Source organism: Tenrec ecaudatus, chromosome 4 (assembly GCF_050624435.1).
Source record: "Tenrec ecaudatus isolate mTenEca1 chromosome 4, mTenEca1.hap1, whole genome shotgun sequence".
NCBI classification, from domain to species: domain Eukaryota; kingdom Metazoa; phylum Chordata; class Mammalia; order Afrosoricida; family Tenrecidae; genus Tenrec; species Tenrec ecaudatus.
Genome location: NC_134533.1, coordinates 201,161,245 through 201,176,491, shown reverse-complemented (window position 1 = coordinate 201,176,491; position 15,247 = coordinate 201,161,245). Strand labels below are relative to the sequence as shown.

Below are 15,247 nucleotides of genomic sequence, written 5' to 3'. Positions count from 1 at the left end.
ACTCCATTTTACAGTTATATACACATTTTTCTTACCCATTCTATTACCTCTCGATGGATATTAGTTGTTTAAATTATTTGCTTTGATGATAATGCTTCAGTGAACATAAATGTACAAGTATCTGAGCTGTTTTCAAGTATTTTGGGCATATCAAAAACCATACCCCTGCCGTCAAGTCAGTTCTGACTAATAGTAAGTTTATAGTACAGAGTAAAACTGCTTCTCAGACACAGACAGCCCTGTATGTTTTTTTTCCTAAGGAGAAGCTGAAAGATTGACTCTGCTGACCTTGGTAGTTAGCTGAGCAACTGGAAACCACCTGGATTCTTTTATTGCTAAGAAGTAATCCATGATAGGGATTTGTTTAGCTTGTCATCTGCTGAAAAGCACTGGTTCTAGTATTTTGCTTTTATTAATAAAGCTGTAATGAGCATTTGTGTACATGTATTTTTGCATTAAATGTCCCAGAGTATGATTGGTGGGTCACATGGTAAATATTTGTTATTTTTAAAGGAATGCCAAAATTGTCCGGTGTTTTTGTATACCACTTTACAGTTCAACCAGCATTGTCTGATTGATTCAGTTTCTTGGCATTTTCCCCAGCATTTCTTACTGTTAATGTGTTTTTAATTTTAGCTATTTTATTAGATCTTATTCTTAAAATACAAGATAATTGTACTAATTCTGCTTCCATATATTAATCTGTGATTTTAAATTATTGCCCTTTTTCTTTTTTAAGTTTTTCTTTTGAACTGTGGCCTTAAACTCGGATAAAAACATACAAAAACCAATCCTGTTGCCATAGAGTTAATTCTAACTCATGGCAATCCCATGAGTTATAGAGAACTGCCCTATAAGGTTTTCTGGGCTGTAATCTTTGTTGCGTCTTACCAAAAGGTTGAGGTTGAATCCACTATCCATTCTGCATGAGAAAGATGTGGCAGTCTGGAAACCATCTGGGGTGTCGGAGGAAACCAGCCTCTAATTGTATGGTTATAATAATATATGAAGATTATAGTAAAGTCCTAGAGAATAGGGAAGATAGGAGAAAGAATAAAATAAAGGAGTTAGACACATTTTACAGTCCACATGGAAATGGGAGAGAAGAGAGAACCTTTACTATCTTGGGACATTCATAGGTAGCCATAAGACATGCACATTTAGTAGTTACAAGGTGGGTGATATCTACATTAAGGTCCCTGAACACATAGGTAGGGAAACCCAATACCTGCATTGGGGGAAGGTATGAGGGAGTTGGGTGGCACTGCAGGAAGAGATAACAAAAAGATGTCTGCTTCTATAGGGAGATATAATCACCCATGTGCTCACTTTAAGGCAGCATAGCTGGCAGGGGAGAATCTGTGGGAATGATATTTAAAGCAGGATAATTTAACTTACCAAAGTGGTAACTTTCCCACCGTGGAGTGCTAGCTTTCTAGATTCCCTCTGTTATAAGTTAGGGAATATAGTCCTTGTCATATTTCCCTCAGTGTGAGTTTCCCATGCTGGGGCAGTTCTACAATCTCTTACAGGGTTGCTGAGAGTCAGTCCATTGAGAGACAAATGGCCTATGGAAGCAGATTGCCTTTCTTTCGCAGTGTCACTGGATGGATTAGAACCTCCAACCTTTAGGTTAGTAAACTGAAAATCAAATCCAGAGTTTGACCTATACAGAGTTTCTGAAACTGTAAATCTTTATGAAAGCATACCATCTCATCATTCTCTCTTAGAGCAGCTGCTGAATTCGAACCACCAATCTTGTGGGTAGTAGCCCAATACCTAACCCACAACTCCACCAGAGTACCTTTTTTGGTTAATAGTCCAGTGCAAACTGCTTTCACTCCCAGAGATCTTAGCAAACCAAATGGCTATTCTATTGGAATTTAATTTAAAAGTATAGAGGTTTTAAGTTTTTTGTATGTTTATGTGCATACAATTTTTACAGCGTCTTTGTGACATACTTCTGGCTGCATTGAAATAGTCAGTTTTTTTAATACATTATTCCATTCAGACTTTGTAATAATCTAATTGAATGTTTTCCTTCTCTATATGCTTGGAGATGATTCTGTTTACAGAAGATGAAAAACCCAGGCTAGCATGGCCAATCAAAGGATAGTTTCAGATCTAGATCTGTCCCTTAGTAAAGTGTACTTTTGTACTGTACCAAGCAGCCTTGCCTGATAGGTCCTTTCTGGCTTTTACTTGCTTCTTAAATACTGCATCTTGGCAATTATGTGATGTCAGGTGAATTAGGTATGGCTAGAAAGCACAGTGTTTGTAATACAAGCAAGGTGTTGACTTGATCCTTTATCCTGTGACTTTCTTGTGTGGGTGTGAAGGGAGCATGTCTGTGTGTATCATTATCCAGTTTCAGCTTTAAGAGCAACTATACTATAACTTCACTTAGTTTCAGGGCTAATATTGTCTGCCTGTTCCTTTGCCATTTTTCTTTCATCCTTTTTGCTTTTTTCCCCTATTTTCCGTTCTCTGCCTTTTAATTTATTTTTTAAGAGCCAGAGGAACCATGTTTGCTTCAGCAGCACGTATACTAAGAGCCAAAGGAACCAGGAATGCATTTGAATGAACTAGTGCAAATACTTAAATATTTGTGTAGCTGATTGGTCTTTACCATGAATCTTTTTATTACTAGCATGTTCAAGAGAGACTACCACTACATGTTTTGAATGTGGATACACTGAAAATCAGCACTACGGAAGCAACAACTTGAATGGAACAGCAAAACACTGACCTTCCGAGCAATCAAGATTACTCATTAAATAAGAATTTCCATGTGGTATATTATCACATCTGCTTACTTTAAGCTCAATTCCCTTTTTATAAAGCCAAGCCTAATTTTCCATTCTTAAGCTAGTTATGTTTCCTCATTTGTCAGATTCAGTTGATCTTTTGGGATGATGGCTGCCTTCTGACTTTTTTACTAGACGAATGCCCTCCTCACCTTGTTCTGGCGCCAGCAACTGCCTTTGTTGTGCGTCCTTACTCTGCCTGACCTTTGACACTCTACTCTGGGGCACCATGGCTTCCTTCCCACCCCAAGATGAGGACTTTGACTCTGCCCTGCCCACACAGTGACTTTAGGCTGAAATTGTGTAGGAAGGAAAAGGGATCTGATTTCTAAGGGAGATAATTCTGGTAAATAGTTTATATAGAAAGTTGGGGAACAGACTGTATCCAAGAACTCAGTAAGCATCTAGTAAAAGAGAAAGCTTGAACAAACGTACATGGAGATTCATAATAAAAACCACTCTTCAAATGGTAATTAACTATACAGTAACTTACTGAATATCTGTTGTTATATGTTAAAGATGGGAAAAACCTCACTGTCATCAGGTGGATTACACCTCAGAGTGACCTGACAGGACATTGTAGAACTGCCCCCATAGGCTTTCCAAGACTGATCTTTATAAAAGCAGAATGCCAAATCTGTGGAGCAGATCATGGGTTCTAATTGACCACCTTTTGTTTGTTGTTGAGTACTTTAACCACTGTGCCACCAGATCTCCTTATGTTCTAGAAAGTATATGAAGTATCCTCCACAGATGATTTCCTTTAAATCTAGTAACTCCACAATTGCTGGCCTTATTTTATTCTGCAGATGAGTGCATTTGAGTCAGGGAGAGATTACATAATTTACCCAACTTTACCCAGCTGTTTGGGGGAAGATTCTGGAACTTGTGCTTTTGGTCAGTATGCTAGTTTGAGTGGGGCCTATTTTTCTAACCATTAGAGCTATTGTGAATAATGAGCATCACTTGAAGTTGTCAAGCAGGTACCAGATTATTACTAATTATCTATATATCTGAAGGAATAATAAAAAGGCTCTCCTACCCTCTGGTTAGGTTAGATGACCCTTCTAAATGCTAGGATTTTATGATTTTGTTCTACAAGAAGTTTTTGTACACAGATATGCATGAATTTCAGTTATCGAAATGTTGTTGCCAATCCTCCAGGCCCCCCAAAACAAATTTCACACAGCATATTTGCTATAAATAATTTCATAGTGTATAAACTTCATTACAAGCACTTCAGTTTGCAAATCACTATGTAAATAACATATCCAGATCAGTGATCAATATATCACTTCCCTGGTAGTAAGTCAATTACTGGTCACTGTGTATCTGTTTTTTTGTTTTTTTTTAAGGGACAACATTTATTCCTTTTACAAAGGTGACAGTGAGACCAGGTGGAAGCGAGTGGTTTTAGCAATTAGAATAGAAAAACAAAAGAAGATGCAAATCGGGGGTGGCCATTAAAAGTTATTTACAACGAGAGGGAGGGGGCAGGGAACAGAGGAAAGGAGTTGTTTTCACATTACAGCTCTCCCACCCCAAAGCCTCATACTTGCTCACCAAGTCAAAAAGAGACACAAGTGGATTCACAGCTGAGAGGTTTGAACTTGAGTAAGATGTTTATAAAAACCTAGACGGGACAGTGTCCTCCCCAGCCCTGGGGCCACTAGGCACAGCACAAGAGACTAAAAACTCAACTGGGGGAAAGCTGGTTTTGGAGTGTAGGCACCCCACTTCTGGCTCAGGGACTCGGGGAGCAGGATAAACAAAACCTATTGGATAAGATTTAGGGAAGAAAACCAGCAATTGCTTGTGCAGGGGTAGGGACAGGGAAGGAGAGAGGGCATTTCACATCATTAACCTAACTTGGGGAACTGTAAGGGACCATCTTCAACTGGCCCCATGAGGAAGGCCTGATGGGTGATGGGAGAATCCACAGGAGGGAGAGGGGACGTGGCTGGGAGGAGGCGACAGCCCCTTCCTTTCTGGGCACAGGAAAGCAGCCGGGGCACCAGGTCCAGGCAGTGACCTCGCAAGGACAGCACAGTTCTTGGAGCTTCGAGATCACCCACCTGCCCCCACCCAGCTACTCATTCTGCTCGCTGGCCGCTGTCGGGCCACTCTCTGGCTCTGGCTCTGGCTCAGCAGCCTGGGGCCCTGGCTCTTCTTCGTGTCTCCTCACTGAGAGGGGCACCAGCCTCTGCCCCCTTGGCCTGGGGCTCCTGGCTCTCAGGGGTGGCAGCCTTCCCTTCCAGGGCAGTGCCTTCCTCACTTCAGGCACCTGTCTCTCCCTGCTCTTGCTCTTCCTCTGTGGGGGAGGAGGCCGAGGAGTCCCCCCCACCCTCCTTGTGATTTCTCTTGAAGGACAGGCCGCTCAATTTGAAAGGCTTCTTGAAAGAGAATTTCTTCTTCTTCTTGGGAGTCTCCTTGTGGGGGGCCTCCCCCTTGGCTTTTGTGCCCTGGGTGGGGGGTGCTGGCTCGATGGCATCGCCGGTCGCCCCAGCAGCCTCCTCTGTTCCGTTCGCGGGGGCAGACTCCCCTTCACTCTTGGGGGACAAGTCTCCATTACTTTTCACGTGGCCGTTCTCCTGTCCATTGGCCTTGGTGGGGAAAGCGCCCGCGGCCTCCTCAGCATTCACGTCGCCCCGGGGAGCCTTAGAGCTCTGGCTGCCGTGCTGGGTGGGGGTCTTCGGGGGGGCGCCCAGAGCCGCGCCCCCCCCCCCTCGCGCTGCAGGGGATAGTTCGGCGGGGTAGGCCTGGCTGGCGGAGGGGTGGGGCTCGCCCCGGAGGGGGAGGGGTATCTCCACTGTGTATCTGTTTATACACAATTTATACACAGCAACATATTTAGTGTGTTGCTTTTTTATCTCCTAGTACTAAAATTATGTGGCATTTAAAAAAAAATTGAGAGGAAGTTGGCCCCCAAAAGATTAAAAGTGTACTAAAGAACCAAGAGTAATAACAGAGCGTGCAATTCAAATGGAGTGTAAATAGAATGATAGAAGAAATAGCTCAGGTCTGTCTAAATAACACAGGCTGGATGAACTATCTGGAGGAAAAACAACGGGACGGACAGTTCCGGGGGGACTTGGAATAGGGGGAGGTGGGGGGGGCTAAGGAAGTGGTGTTAACAAACCCAGGGACAAGGGAACAACATGGGACCCAAATTGGTGGTGAGGGGGGAGTGGCAGGCCTGGTAGGGAATGATAAAGGGTAAGGTTATGTAAAGAAGAGGTATAGCTGTGACCCAGGTGGGGACGGAGCATGGTAGTAGGGCAGGAGGAAAGTCAAGGGAGATGGAGGAAAGAGCTAGGAGTCAAAGGGCATTTCTAGAGGTCTAGACAAAGACATGTACATGCAAATATATATATGAGGATGGGGAAATAGATCTATGTGTCTATATTTATAGGTTTAGTATTATGGTGGCAGAAGGACCTTGGGCCTCTACTCAAGCACTCCCTCAATGCATGAACACTTTCTTTTATTAAATTGGCACTCTACGATGCTCACCCCCCCCCCCCCCCCACACACACACAACCGCTGGAGCCAAAGTGGGTGAACAAGTAAATGTGGTGAAGAAAGCTGATGGTGCCCGGCTATCAAAAGAGATAGTGTCTGGGGTCTTAAAGGCTTGAAGATAAACAAGCAGCCATCTAGCTCAGACGCAACAAAGCCCACATGGAAGAATACACCAGCCTGTGTGATCACATGGTCCCGAAGGGATCAGTTATCAGGCATCAAAGAACAAAAAATCATATCATTGGCTGCACACCTCCATGATATGATCGCCTAAGACAAATGGGTGCATAAGCAAATGTGAAGAAAACTTATAGTGCCCAGCTATCAAAAGAGATAGTGTCTGAGGTCTTAAAAGCTTGAAGGTGAACAAGTGGCCATCTAGCTCAGAAGCAACAATGCCCACATGGAAGAAGCACACCAGCCTGTGCGATCAGGAGGTGCCAAAGGGATCAGGTATAAGGCATCATAAAAAAAAATACCATAGTGAATGAAGGGGGAAGTGCAGAGAGGAGACCCAAAGCCCATTTGTCAGCCACTGGAGATCCCCCTCACAGAGGGGTTGAGGGGAGGAGATGAGTCAGTCAGGGTGCAATGTAGTACCGATGAAGAATACAGCTTTCCCCCAGATCCTAAATGCTTCCTCTCCCCAGCTACCACGATCCAAATTCTACCTTGCAAGTCTGGATAGAGCAGAGGATGTACACTGGTGCAGATAGGAGCTGGAGGAACAGGGAATCCAGGGTGGATGATACCTTCAGGACCAGTGGTGTGAGGGGCGATACTGGGAGTAGAGGGTGAGTGGGTTGGAACGGGGGAACCGATTACAAGAATCTACACATGTGACCTCCTTCCTGGGGGACAGACAACAGAGAAGGGGGTGAAGGGAGACTCTGGATAGGGCAAGATATGACAAAATAATAATCTATAAATTATCAAGGGCTCATGAGGGAGGGGGAGCGGGGAGGGAGGGGCAAAAAGAGGACCTGATGCAAAGGGCTTAAGTGGAGAGCAAATGCTTTGAAAATGATTAGGGCAAAGAATGTACAGATGTGCTATATACAATTGGTGTATGTATATGTATGGATTGTGATAAGAGTTGTATGAGCCCCTAATAAAATGTTTAAGAAAAAAAAAAGGAAATAGCTGCCCTGTCACTGTCTTGAGACTCCAGATAGACAGCCAGAGACTTGGTCCAGGTGAACTTACTTGAGCAGTGGTTGAGGTAAAAAAGATGAAGATATGCCAGCAGACGGGAACCCAGCGAAAAATTAGAGATGAAAGGAACTCTCACATCTCACAGTTTTGAAAGCACAAAGGGTAGAATATTGGAAGCTGATCCGAACTTAGAAAAAGTTTGTCGAGGGTTAGGGGAAGGTAGGGGAGGAAAAGGGAACTGATCACAATGATCTACATATAAACCCCTCCGTGGGGGACAGACTAACAGAAAAGTGGGTGAAGGGAGACATCGGACAGTGTAAGACATGGAAAAAAATTATCACGTGTTCGTGAGGGAGGGAGAGAAGGGTAGCGGTGGGGGGGGATGATGAGCTGACACTAAGGGCTCAAGTAGAAAGAATGTTTTGAGAATGATGACGGCAACAAATGCACCAAAGTGCTTGACAGTATGTAAGTATGGATTGTGGTAAGAGTTTTATCAGCCCCCAATAAAATGATTTATAAAAAAGAAAAAGGTTGCCCTAGCATGGAGAAGATACCCGGTCCATATCTAAGTTATTCAGCGAGTAGAAGGAAAACACTGTTTAAACTACCCTTAATAGTTTTTATAACAAAGAAATACAGACATACAGACAAATATTTGCCGTGCTTCCAATATTTTATAGTGTTTTGAAATAAATACAAATTTTATGATTTTTCAGAACTTCCCTATATATGTAACTGACAGTGAGAGAGCTTTGAATGTTTTGATAAACATTTCTTTTTCTTTTTTTTTTTAGTAGAGTTGAGTGAGTAAGTTTGAGTGAGTGAGTGAGTGAGTTCTTGATAAACATTTCTAAAGGTCATAGAACATTCATAATTTCTCATTGATTATTATGCTCACCTTTGATTGGTTTCAGCTTGCCTCCTTCATTTTTATGGTCTCATAAAAATGTGCAGAATGAGGACTCTCTGTACATAACTGTTCACTTAGTTTTTTCTCCTCAGTTACTAATAAAACTCACTACTGGTAAATCAATTCCCGGTCACTCATAGTGACTTTATAGGGTAGTAGATCTGCCCTGTAGAATTTCCAAGGCTGTAAATTAAAGGAGCCAGAGTGCCACATTTTTCTCCCTTGGTAGATTTGAGCTCCCAGTGTTTTGGTTCAGAACTGACTGTTTTAGTCACAGTGCTACCAGGGCCCTATCAGTTGCTAGTATCTCTAATAGCATTTTGTGTACATACTTTTGCGCCTTTTTGAGTTCAGTTTTATGATTTGGTTAGGGTCCCACTTCTTGCTGTTCCTTACGGACAAAATTGAGTTACGTCAGCATTACTATTTCTTTAGCAAAGACAGCAGAAGAGATGGTTTATTGTGCACATTAACCAGGAGGACCATTATTTATTAAGATGACTGCTTTTTCCATAGTGATCACATTGATATGTTTTATTTAAAATCAGTTGGCTATAATGTGAAGTTTTCAGACTTAGTTCTGTTCTATTGATTACGAGTATGTCTCTCCTTAAGCCTATACCATATTGTCTTGATTACTGTACCATTGTGGTATGTTTTGGAATTAGAAATGGTGTGTCCCAACTTTGTTCTCTTCTTCAGGATTGTTTTGGCTATTCTTGGTTCCTTGAATTTTCATATGAATTTTAGAATTATCTTGTCAAGTTTTGCAAAGAAGCTAGCTGAAATTGCATATGGATTGTATTGAGTGTTGATCAATTTGGGGGCTGTTGCCATTTTAACAAAACTAAGTCTAGTCTTTTGTTCACGAACATGTGATGCTTTCCATTTATCCAGATTTTTATTTTTATAGTTTCCTGATTTTAAGTTTTGTACTGCTGTTAAATTTATTCCTGTGCTCGCTTCAGCAGCACATAGACTAAAAATTGGAATGATATAGAGAAGATTAGCATGGCCCCTGTGCAAGGATGACACGCAAATTCGTGAAACGTTCCATATTAAAAAAAAATTTATTCCTAAACATTTTAATCATTTGATGCTATTATAAGTAGAATTATTTTCCTTTTTTGTCTTCTGTGTTCTATTTTATTTTTAAAAATCATTTTATTGGGGGCTTGTACAGCTCTTACCACAATCCATACATCCATCCATTGTGTTAAGTACATTGGTTGCCTTCATCATTCTCAAAACGTTTTCTTTCTATTGAGCCCTTGATATCAGCTCATTTACCTCCTCCCCCACCTACCCTCCCTCATGAACCCTTGATAATTTTACATATATATATACACACACACACACATATATATATATATAGTCTTACAATGGCTGCTCTCTCCCTTCACCCACTTTTCTTTTTATTTACCCCTGGGAAGGGGTTATGGAATAATTTTCTTAATTTCATTTTTGGATTGTTCATTGCTTTATGTGCTAGTCTTTTAATATTGACTTTGAATTTAAACCTTAATGAACCAAGAACCTTCTTAATGGTTATTAAAAAAAAGGAGAATTGTGTTGTAGCGTTTTCTGTGATGGCATTTAAGCACTTGGAGGTCAAGGCTCTGAGCTGTTAGAGGTAGCTTCTGTGCTATCGTCTACTTGTTAGGCGTTCCAAACTGATGATTACATATGCCAGTGTATCGTCTGTGTGACTGGTTTTCAAAAGCCCTTTCAGTTACAAAGAAAATGACTTAGTGACAAAAATACTTTTCATACATATCATTCTTCTATTGTCTTGATGTGAGAACCGTAGTCGCTAGGAACAGTAGAGTCTAGTGGCTTACCACGTGGGAGTAGATGAAGCCTAGAACAGGATTCTTTAGCCAAACAGCTTTCACATGAAGAACAAATTTATCAGTGAGACTTATAGGGCTACAGATAATTCGATTAGCCTTGAGTTCAGTGTAAAAAAGAGTTCTAGCTGTGATTTTTGTAATTACCGTAAATCTTAAATTATTTAGGCATGTTTCTCTTAAGCATAGTTCTTTGAATCTGCATCAGAACCTTTGCAGTACTTTGAAATGGGGGTGACTGGCCTCAGCAGTACTAACAAATTCCAACTCTGAAAATAGGGCCCTGGAATCTATTTTAAGCCATCTTCCCAAGTAATGACCACATTAAAGTTTGAAAATGGCTTCTAATTTCTGCAAAAATAATGCTACAAAATCATAGTGATCCTTAATAAACAAAAATATTAATATGTGAAGGTGTTGTTTGTTAACAAATACTCCATCTAAGTCTATATACTCTGAAGGCTATGTTTTCATCTCTCAAGCCATTTCCTGAATAAGTTTTCTTTGATTTACACTTCATCAAAACAATAGTTTTGGCATCTCCAAGGGACTCAGTGACCCTTTTTAAGTGAGTGTCCTTTTAGTTTAAGGAGCAAAAGAAGTCTGCAGGGACAATACCAGGGCTATAGGGTAGATGGAGGAAGGTTTACCGTCAGAACCCTTACTGGACAGCCCTTGCTTGCTGCTCTACAGACAGACAGGGTGTACCATGTCTGGCCTTTCCCTCACCAAAGGCAGTTGTCAGTTTTCTTAAATCTTCTTTATAATAAGCCTGTGTGATAGTTATGTGTCCTTCAAGAAAATCTATCAAGATTACTTCTTGGGGAATCTCAAAAAGCAGTTCCCACAACCTGAGCTGACCTCTCTGCTTCCAGTTGAACTGGCTCAGCAGGTCCCCTCGGAAGGCACTTTTGATGAGGCCTTTCCTTTTGAAGGCACACTACCTAGGCTAAAATAGGTGCATCGCTAAGGGAGCCTAATCAGGAGCCATCCACAGATCATGGAGATGTATTTGACACGTTTCATTTGGAATAAACCTGTGCATATATAAACTGTAACCCTACCAGCAGTACTTTTTGACTTACATACCTGTTACGTGTCACCTGATATAAAGAGCTTGCTTCTTTTTTGAGGATGGGGCTCATGGGCACGTAAATAATAACCCATAGTCAGTGGTGTACTAGAAGCATATATCCACATTGAAGGCTAGTCTTTATTATTATTGTTTTTAAAAATCATTTTATTGGGGGCTCATAAAGCTTTTATATCATTCCATACATTAACTGTATCAAGCATACTTGTACATATGTTACCATCATCATTTCTATAACATTTTCTACTTGAACTCTTGGTATAAGCTCCTATTTTTCCCCCTTCCTCCTCCACCCTCCCACCCTTATAAATCCTTGATCAATTATATATTGTTACTATTATTTCATATTTTACCCTGTCCATTGTTTCCCTTCACCCAAAGACTAGTCTTTAATCATCAAATCTCTTTACTTTCTGCAAGCAAGATTGTGTCATCTGCATTTCACAGGTTGTCAGTGTGACATTCCTCTGATAACATGTAGTCCTGCTTCTCAGATTATTTGTTCAACATGTAGACTGAGTAAATATGGTGAAAGGATGCAACCCTTTGGTACACCTTGTGCAGTATGTCATTCATTTGTTACTACCTAAGCTCACTCTCATGTCTACTTAGTTCCCAAGTGCCAGCTGAGCACTTGAATACATGCAATAGTAAAAGGAGGTTCTGCAGTTCTTGTAACTGCTTTCTAAGTCCTCTAGGGATTTTTAAACCTTTAAGTTGTCTTGGACTGCTAATCACAAGGTCAGCAATTTGAACCCACCAGCTGCTCCACTGGAGAAGGATGAGGTTGTCCCCTCCTGGAAAAATGCACAACCTTGGAAACCCACTGGGGCAGTTCCACTCTCTGTGAGTCTGAATCAACTTGGTGGCGATGAGTTTGAGGCCCTTCCTCATGATTTAGATTACTAGAATTGCTTGCTGCTTTGCCTTGCCTCCTCCAGATTTTATATCTTATTGATGCTAGTATTACTGTTGTCAATAAGGAAAGTCTGATACTCTTTTAGGAAGGAGAAATAGAGACGTCATACTGGTGAATTGTAACAGGCATAGCTGCCCGGCAGTGCTAGGTAAAACCCAAACAAACACCCCCTCCCCTCCCCCACATGGTGATCTACAATTCTTACAGTCTGTGCTTTGAGAACAAAGGAAATGTAGGGGTTAATGATTGTAGATCAGCTTTAGCTTGAAGTCCATTGACATGTAAAGGTCAGCTTTTGGCTAGGAAGGAGTGACTGCTGACCTAGGTGAGAGACAGAGCTGGTTAGCTGACAGGAGACCGAATGGCTGTCTTCAGTATACATTTTTTTGGGTAGCAGTTGTTTACACATTCTTCCTAAATGGCTTTACATCCTGACTGGATAGTTATGAACACACATTCTTCCTAAATGGTTTGCATCCTGATCTTTTGTTTCCTGCGAATACTTGTTGGCCTCATCATTTTTAATTTGACACGTGTGCCTATATCTTGAAATTTGTGTACACAAACGGCTTTCCTCTTGTATATTGTGGTGCATTGAGAGCCCTGAGTGGGAGGTCTAAGTGAGGTCTGGAGAAAGTTTTCTGCCTGTAAGAGGGAAAACTTTTTACCTGCTCTTGTCTTCAGAATACTTTCCAGCCTCTGGGCCAGTAATCTAACTGTAGTTATTCTATCTAGGTTAGCCTCGTAAAACATTAAAAAAAATGTACACTTAAACTTTGAACAACTGGAGCGAGGGGTGCTGACTTGCACATGGTCAAATCCAAGTACAACCTTTGGCTTCCCCAAAACTTTAACTACTTATCATTTGACTGTTGAACAAATGTAAATTATAATTATTTTAATTACATATATTATAACAAAAGTTAGTTGACTATAACAGTCAATTAACACATATAAGGGAGCCTTGTGGAAAAATTCCTTTTTAAAACCATTTTTCTGAAGTCCCCTCATACTGCACTCACATAAAACCTGAATTTTGAATACAGGATGATAAAGGGATGTCACAAAAGTGCATGGTTGTCTTGCCTGCTGGTGTAACTACAGCAATGACTTCACTGATTTTCTTTCTTTTTTTTTTACCACAGCCCTTACATTAATTCATCTGTCTTGAAATGGCAATGATCACAGCTCCAGACCTCAATTGTGGTACATTTCAAGCAATTCAACTTTTTCTTATACGGTCATAACTTTTCCCTGCACACTTTCAGCAACCCTGGTTGTGCTCCCAATGGGCCCGTGGCGTTATCTAAGGGTTACCATTCTGCACTAAACACGATGAAAGAGATGATTGCCTCGAGAAATCACTTAGTCTTCATTGCCGTATGTAACTTCCCGGAGCAGCGAGCAGCTCAGGAGATTAATGTCATGCAGCATTGAAAACAGTCCACATATGAAACCTATTATAGAAAAGAAGGGGGAAAAGGAGTAAGGGTTCCTGGGTGGGAGGGAGGGGGAAGTATAGGATAAAGGGGAGCAGATATCAAGGAGTTCAAGAAGAAAGGAGATGCTTTGAAACTGATTGTGGTAGCAGTTGTAGCACTAGTACGACACTGCTTGTTGTGATTGAACTATCTGTAAAAGCTCTCAATAAAATGATTAAATAATTAAATAAACAAATTGGGTACCGATTAAAAAAAATTCCACATGCAGTTGGACCTGCACAGTTCAAATCTGTTGTTCACGGGTACACTGATTTATTGAATCATACAGGTGAAAAATTTTGAATTCGTTGAATGTTTTCATAATAGTAAAACTTTTTTGAATAAATATTTTCCTATTTAAAAACAAGCAAACAAAAAGATGCAGGCCCAGTTTTGGGCTCACAGTAAATCCTAGCTCTAACTTGAAGAATAATTAGTTCTCACTTCATGGCCCTGCTCCATACTCGTCTTCAGGAAGAGAACATGGAAGATATGGGTGTTAGAGCAAAGTGTGGTGAAAATTTTCGATGGTGTCCAGTTTTCAGGTATTGTAGCATCTGGGGTCTTAAAGGCTTGTTTCTGAACTAGGGAGTATAAATCTTATAATCCAGAGCCGAAGGAGGGATTAGTATCAGAGCCTAAATTGTAAGAATCCAGTTTGCAGAAGGCTATGGATGGCAATGGGAACCCAAGATATACTTGTGGGAACTACATAGGAAAATAAGCCTCTGGTGAGCTCATTCTTCTTCTTTTTTTAATCATCATTTTATTGGGGGCTCATACAACTCTTATGTCAAGCACATTTGTACATTTGATGCCATCATTTTCAAAAAAATTTCTTTCTACTTGAGCTCTTAGTATCAGTTCCTTCTTTTTATTCCCCCCCTTCCTCCCCAACCCTTCCTCCCTCATGAACCCTTGATACTTTATAAATTATTATTAGTTTTTCCTGATGATCTCATTCTATCCATAATTGAGGGATGGGAGGAAAGTGGTTACTAAACAGAGTTCATTGGAGAGATAAGTATAGAAGATCAAAGGGATAAAGCTGACTTGAATGGTTAAAACTTTGTCAGTTGATTCCCTCCTCTCCTCCCACCCCTCCCCGTGATGCACACCGGACCTGATCAGGTTTTCAACATTTTCCGTATTTTTGTTTTGTATTTTGTTTGTTCATATTAGGGTTTATCTCAGAGGTGTAATGTTATTGTGTGGGGGTGTCATCCTCTTGAAGTTATATGTCTTACTGTCTTTTGGTATGTGAAACCCAGGATTGATGAATTTATAGGGACAGCAAGTAGAATAAAGGTTCGGTGGGGGCGTGAGGGAGTGAGATGTACAGTGGGGGAGGGGGGGAAAACTTATTTCAAGGAGTCCAGGAGAAAAAGAATTTGGAAATGGATTTTGGTAGCAACTGTTTGACATGATTGAACTATGGAATGATATACCGTATATACTCATGTATAAGCCAAGTTTTTGTGGTAAAATTAAGTGCCTTGGCTGA

The 15,247-nt window shown here is 40.9% G+C and overlaps 1 protein-coding gene, 1 non-coding gene and 1 pseudogene across 2 annotated transcripts in view; 2 read left to right on the top strand and 1 right to left on the bottom strand.

The window, feature by feature from the left end:
- Nucleotides 1-15,247, top strand: part of MAP4 (microtubule associated protein 4) — a 204,927-nt gene that overhangs the window by 27,270 nt on the left and 162,410 nt on the right. The window lies entirely within an intron of this gene.
- Nucleotides 4,897-8,538, bottom strand: LOC142446166 (MARCKS-related protein pseudogene; annotated as a pseudogene).
- Nucleotides 9,356-9,463, top strand: LOC142447495 (U6 spliceosomal RNA). The gene has a single exon (XR_012784193.1). It is a non-coding gene; the product is annotated as a U6 spliceosomal RNA (small nuclear RNA).